Raw genomic sequence first — 7348 nt, 5'->3', positions numbered from 1 at the left:
CCCAGACTCCCCTTAGGGATGTGACAGACTTTTTGGGCTTTACTACATCTGCATCATCGGCCTCCGTTCCCGCCTGCAAGCATGACTCAGTTATTATTCGAGGAAAAACAAGTGGACCTACCACTTTCTCCAAGCAACTCCGAATCTTGTTCCCTATGAGTTTGCCAAAATTGAACTCAATGCTCTTCATCAAGATGTACACCATCATCGCCCTATTGCGCTTAATAGAGAAATCGTGAGAAGTGGGGATCAACCTATTCATCACCACATCCGTCCAAACCGTTTATTTTCAATCATGTCAAGGGGCTTCAGGGAAAGCTTCCTCGTTGTTGAAACGATCCATGTTTTGTGTGGTTTACAAATAAGTATACGTGCCTCATCCACTTCCTCGTCACATGGATGCACCAAAACTTCATTACCTACGACATTAAATACATTCAACAAACCATAGTGAGTGTTAATAATGGAACGCAAAAATTTTACCATTTTACCCAGTACTTTCACTACCTCTCCACGGTTTGGGTTGACGATGGCATAAAATTCCTTCACCAAGGCCTCTGATACACGTGTAGGTGGGGCAAACAACGTCTCCCAACGATTCTCCACAAGTCGTCTATTGACATATTCCAGGTCAGAATGTTGAGCTTCATCAAAGCCCTTCTCAAGTAGGATCTAACGTATTGACATATTCCAGGTCAGGCATTTTCAGTTCCAACCTCACCCTTTTTGCCTTGGATGGTATTTGATCGGTGGAAGCGGTCTCTTGTTCGTTGACCTCTTCAAGTGGCTCTTCTACATCTCCTAGCCCTCTAGCCCTCACGGCTTTTTTAGATGGGCTAGCCTAGACTTGTTTTATGCTGGCCGAACACGCTATAGCGGCATGGGTATGAGGCCTGGAAATTGCGCCAAGCGCAATTTCAACCAGATTTTTCTTCTTTCTCGTTTTCTTCACCACTTTGGTCAAGCACACCTCCTCCTCTGGGTCGGAAACATGCAAACTCGACAAATAAGTGGTCATACCTTTTGAGGAAGATGAAGATGATTTGTAACATCCCATGATTTTCAACATCCTAACGGGATCATTAATCAAAGCTACCTAAAAAGTGCCACTCGTACTAGAGAATTAAACCACTAGAAATACAAACTATGATAAATTCTCACCACGCTTTCATTGCGCTACTCTGATTAATAACACTTACAAAAGCTTGCAGTAAACAAACCAAACAACACTAAAGTTCTAACGAAACTAAAATTCTTCATAGTTAATAATTTAATAACAATCCAACCTTATAAAAGACTTCTCAATGAAATATTCACTAATCATAAATCATCCAATGAACAAATCTAACTTTCTCAAATAGCAACGAAGCAAAAGCTAACTCAAGTTCAACTTGAACAAATGTATTATACTGATAAATATCCTCAATAGGTTACACCACGATTCAAGTAGATAGAAAATTCATGTTCTCAAAAGAATAACGAACCGACAACCCTAAAACACCCTTTAAATATTTTTTTTTTGCAAAGGTAAATAAAATATATTAAAACAAGAAAAGCATAAGGAGGATCTCACAGCCCGAGATCAAGGCAACAAAACAAAAGGAAAAGAGAACAATCAAAATCACGAAAATAAGTCCCAAGCAGAGACAAGCATGGGCTCATAGCTCCTACAACAACTCCCTGGCCAAGTAGTGCAACGAAAATACACCTCAGCTTTAATGACCCTAAGGAGCACAGACGACGAGCGACCCTGACCACCATGAATACGAAGGTTCCACTCCCTCCAAAGGAGAGAGACAGTCAAAGTCCAAGCTAACCGCCATACATGCCGCCGCACAGACGATCCAGCACTAACATGACAAATCCAAGAAAGCTCTATAGACCAATATGAAACCTGATGAGACGAACCGGCCAACAAAATCATACCAGCCCAAACCGCTCTACTATAAGGCAATCAAAAAACAGATGATCCCTAGACTCCAAACCAGCACAAAAAACACAAGTAGCAGGCACCAATGCATTCCACTGGCGAAGACGATCATGCGTAGATAGGCGATCACGAATTGCCAACCAAGAAATAAACGAGTGTTTAGGGATATTCCCACCAAACCATAACAAGGAAAAATAAGGAACTGGGGGACGACGAGGACGAAGAAGCCCTTAAGCACTAGAGACCGAAAAAAGGCCAGACACCGCAGGAGTCCAGACAAGGCGATCCTCCTGACCAACCACGGCTTGCACCGACATCACCTTCGGGAGAAGCTCAATAAGATCCATCGAAACACGAGGCCACTGCCAGGAACCGTCAGGGAGCAAAAAGTCGGCAACCTTAGCCATAGAAGAGCTAGCAGCATCATAGATGACCCTATCCCCACACCTCGGGTGAATCGAACCCCCCGGCAACCAGGGATCGTGCCACACAAAACAAAGCCGACCATCCCCTAGAACAGTATGCACCAGAGGACGGAGTGAATCCCGGACACCCAGAATATCCCGCCAACACCAGGAAAACCGAGGCGAAGGACGGACAGTCCAAATACAAGAAACTAACTAACCTAATTTATATTGAAATTAACAAACTAATTTATTGATCTAATAATAGACTCAAGCTACAAATAAACAACTATAACTAACCTATTCAAACTGAAACTTAACAACATAACGTTAAATGGTCTCTCTAGTCAAGTTTTCTCCTCGCCATCACCATTGCAATAGTTAACTGGTTACCTACAAATATAGAGGGGAAAAAAGAGGGATGAGTACAACCATGGTACCCAGTAAACAGTCCATACCTGAAGGTCACGCAGAAACAACATGCTTATCACATAGAGGTTCAAACAACATGTTTATCAATTCATCATGCTTTACATAATAAGAAAATAAAGGCATATCTAAACATGCAACCTACATGCATGACCCCATCCTCGGATCTCAACTCACTAGTCCTATTTCCTGTTTCCCCAAGACTTACTCCTTCGAGTCGTACCGACCCCTGACTATGCATAGCTAAGGCATTGAGATTGTCTATGGTGCTCGGCGTTCGACGTTGACATTTATCCCCAGGGTCTTAACTACTACTTAACGCTTTGGTCCTTGGCCTCCGAGCTACTTCTAACCCATTGTACTATGTTACTCCTCCAAGTCTAACTCCTCAAATAGTATCGGTCCTTGCCATTTATCCGCAATGCCTCAACAATTACTCAATGTATTGGTCCTTGACCGCCACCATATCAAGGCCCAATACTCATTCAACAATTAGACTCATCGTGCCGACCCCCGACCTTTTCTACCCAGAGCCTCGACACTAATCTCTACCAAAGCTGGTGTATCGATACCCGACCATTTTACCGAGAGCCTCGATACCCAACTAGGGACGTGCTAGTCCTCTGGCCCTGTTAGTCATCCATTCACTTCGTTACATCCCGAAACTTTCACCAGAGTTCTACATGCTTCTAAGCAAGGACCCATGTATAAATTATCTCACGACAATGCAACATGAGTTATACACAAACATGTGCAACTATCATTCATACATGGTCATCCAACATCACAACATCCAGCATGATTTGGATTCAAAAAGAGAAAGCCAACATATATCCTATCAATCAAGTTCGCAGTAGTTCATTTTTGAATACAAGTCGCATAACAAAGTCAGCATGCTCCAAGCACAACAAATCATATATAACCAAAACAGTTAACACAAATTTCACATTAAGGCCAACCAAGACATAACATCAATCCAACTTAGCCAATAAATATTACATCCAACCTGTATATAGCTCATAATATAGTATATCCCACATCTACATGTATTTCCAAATGTTACTCAACAATTATAACATAAAAAACAGTTATAAGGTATCATGAATCTCAAACAATCATTCAAAAGATACTCGTAGACCCACAATCAAACAATCATTTCATAGCATCATACAACAAACAATCCTCTCAAGTAAGAACTACTTACCTACAAGGAACCTAACACTCCTAAGCTAAACTGAAAGATTCCTAAAACAAGGTGATAAACGATTGGGTTTGTATTCCATGTTAAACAAATCGAAATTCAATTTAGGTGAGTCGTTACCTACAAACTCACGCCGAAACACTCGGGTCACGATTCGGTCACTTCCGAAAAGCTTCAATATTTTAGAAACAATGCTGAAAGGGGTGGGTATCGCAAATCGGTTCGTGCAATGGTGGTATCTCAAATTGGGCTTCAAACGAGTGTGGGTCAACATTAAATGTCATCGAAAGGTCAAAAAGCACCACAAATCTTGTTGGGCATCATGATTTTGTGCATCGAGAGGAAGAGAACGTCGTGGATCTAGGCACGATGCAACTAGAAGCTGCACCGAGAGAAGGCCGCTACTATCCAAGATCGACGTCGTCAAAATCTGGCCGATGTCCAACGATGTCGTCGGGGATGCTGCTCGTCGAAGCATAATGCGTGCCGCTGTGCGTTTTCACATAAAAATCGCGGGAGCACTCTAGAACGGACTGGAATCACGTCGATGCTGCCGTCGAATACCGCCAGACGGAGTTTATGTTGTTGGAGGAGTTGCGCCGGCGTTGTTGCAGCCCGATGTGGGCTGGTTCACGATGATGCATCGGTGCAGGTCGTTCGTATCGAGGAGATGAATGTTGTCGGGGAAACAAGTCGTGTGGCTGTAGGAAGTCACCGCTGAAGGCCACGAAGAACTGGAGGCCGCCGGTCACCGGAGAACACGAAGGGGGCGGTGTGGCGATTGGGGGGTTTGAATAAGAAGGAGAATAAGATAAGGGATGCCAAGGGTTTTGTTTTCATTTTTTGTTTACTTTCTTTTTTTTCTATTTCTTTTGTTTTATTTCCTTGTTCTCTAATTTGATTTTAAACCAAAATGCCAAAATTCCCAATCTTATAAGAATGCCCTCTTAAATTATTTTTGAAGCGAAAGTCCAATTCCTAATTTTAATAGAAAGCCCAAAACAAAATCCTAATGAAAACACTCTAGTAATTAAATTAAACTCACAACAAACCAAAATTAAATAATTAACTTAAACTCTAAAACAAAAGAATAAAATCCCAAAAATGGGGATTGAATTTTGAAAAACATTGGATTTAAGATTTAATTAAAAAAATCTCTTCCAAAGTTCTAAAACTTAATTTATCTTAATCCAACAAAATTAACCTTAATTATAATTTACCCAAAATTAGAACTCCAAGATAAGATGATTCAAAAATTTCACTTAACGAACAAGAGAAAAATTCAAAGGCGCAATTTTAATCTTAAACTAAACAAGCTAGAGAACGTGGGGCGCTACATGATTCCTCCATGGCATCATTAGGGCATCCACAGGACCGAATGCTCCTTCTTGCTCTTGTACAAGGGACTTCTCATCTGATACAAACCTATTTGTGACCAATTACATGTACCAAAGGAGCAATTACAAGAAGCAATGCAAGAAGATTGAAGAGGCTTTCACACTGTACCTTCAAAAGCTTGTTCATACACAAGAACCAACAAAGAGTTTTGAGCCCAAATTTATTTACAATGTTACTTCACTGAGTCAATGAGATAATTGAGAAAAGATGGCACGGGAAAAGTTGTCTATTTTGAGATATGGTACAGGGGACAAAAAAAGTTTGCATAATTGTGAACAGGTGCCCTTGTAGATTGCACCTTTTGGGAGTCTGTGAAGTAAAAGCTTGTCAGACCTCATCCAAATGTGAAGCGCCTCCTACATTTGATTTCCAAGACAATGTAAAGCAATTCCACGTTTTCTGATTCGAATTTAGTCATCCACATTGACGTGCAATCAAGTTTTAATTTGCATGTCTTATTTTCTTCAATTTGAATTAAGTAGGATTTTAAAAGACTTATAGTATGGATTAATTAAGATGCATTCATATTGAAATCAAGAACTTTTGTTCCTTAACACATTTGGTGTTGTCATTTTAAAATCTTGTTTTAGGTTTCATGTTAAACCGATTGATTGAATTAGTCTCGATCAAGCAAATTTTTTAGTGAGAATCTAAGAGTGACCATCATGGATTCTAAGTGTGATCTTTAGAGTGATTCATCGTCTAACCTTACTCTTGGTTGGAATCATTCGATAAGTTAGTCGCTTTTATGAATGTTTGCAAGGATCCTAGAAGAACCTCTAGCTTTGTAAACCCGAGCAACCTTGGCGCTTATCATCATCACCTTGGTGTGACTCGTGCATCGGAGTACATATTATCACTTCATATTCAGAGATATCGTCATTTTTTTCTTCTTCCTCATACTCATCTGTTGGGTTTTATGCCCTAAGCTCGTGGTTTATAAACATAAAACAAAGATTCATTCAATAAAGTTGTTATTGATAGCATTGCATTAACCCAAATCCAATAAACTAACATCCGAGCTTATGTCATTGTAACTGAAACAGTATATAACATATATACATTATATATTTGATATACAGTGTATATATATACAGTATATATTCGATACACAAGTGGATAATGTTCCAGTAGTAACCTAAAGGGTCTATAGTATATAGATAAGGTTGAGTATCTTATCCTGGTAACACTATGGATACGACCCACTTTGTAATAGTTACAAATGACTTCATCCAGGTCGTTCGTGTAGAGACATGTGAGTGGGGGTATCCTATACAATAAGTTTGTATAAGACCGGACCGTGAAATAATTAATCTTTAGCTGTAATACCGTTAGCTAATAGATTAATATTTCAATAGGATGACTAGGTAACTCAATCTCAATCCTGAGTGAGTTTTGGACTCATGCCTGTTAGGGCTCGTCCTTTGATTTGTGTGAGTGAGAGTGGCCCGAATCGCCAACTCAATATGCCAACTATTTTGGGGATGAGACCGAGTGTGGAGTTGGGAACATAACTACACAAGATGAAATTCACTCCTTCCTGACTTTGGGGTAAGTAGATGAGTGTTCTCTTAAATGCTGACTCCGGGACTTGAATAAGAGGCCCCACACTCTCACTGGGCCGATAGGGACTTCCGGTTATTGGTTGGACCATAACCGGGTTGTTCATTAGAGAATCAGAGGCATAAGATGTAACACAAGGGTAAAATGGTAATTTGACCCAGCTGTGGTTACGAACACCCGTGAAGGATTGACTTTTCGTTAATGGTCAAAATCCATGGACGCAAAATATTCTGTAGTGAAAAGAGTGTAACTCTGTGTCTTTAGTGGATGACTGACAGTTAACGAATGTTGATTATATGGTTAATGAGTTTAATCAATTAATCTCGTATCGTTGGAGCTTCTAATATGTAGGTCTATTTGGTCCCCTTGCTAGCTCGTAAAGAATAGTTAAGAACAGTTAGTCTTGAAAATAATTTGAATTGC

The sequence above is a fragment of the Momordica charantia genome (genome assembly GCF_013281855.1).
Source record: "Momordica charantia cultivar OHB3-1 chromosome 7 unlocalized genomic scaffold, Mcharantia_2.0 BLBB01000007.1, whole genome shotgun sequence".
NCBI classification, from domain to species: domain Eukaryota; kingdom Viridiplantae; phylum Streptophyta; class Magnoliopsida; order Cucurbitales; family Cucurbitaceae; genus Momordica; species Momordica charantia.
The sequence above is the reverse complement of the archived record's forward strand: the minus strand, read 5'-3'. Positions refer to the sequence as shown.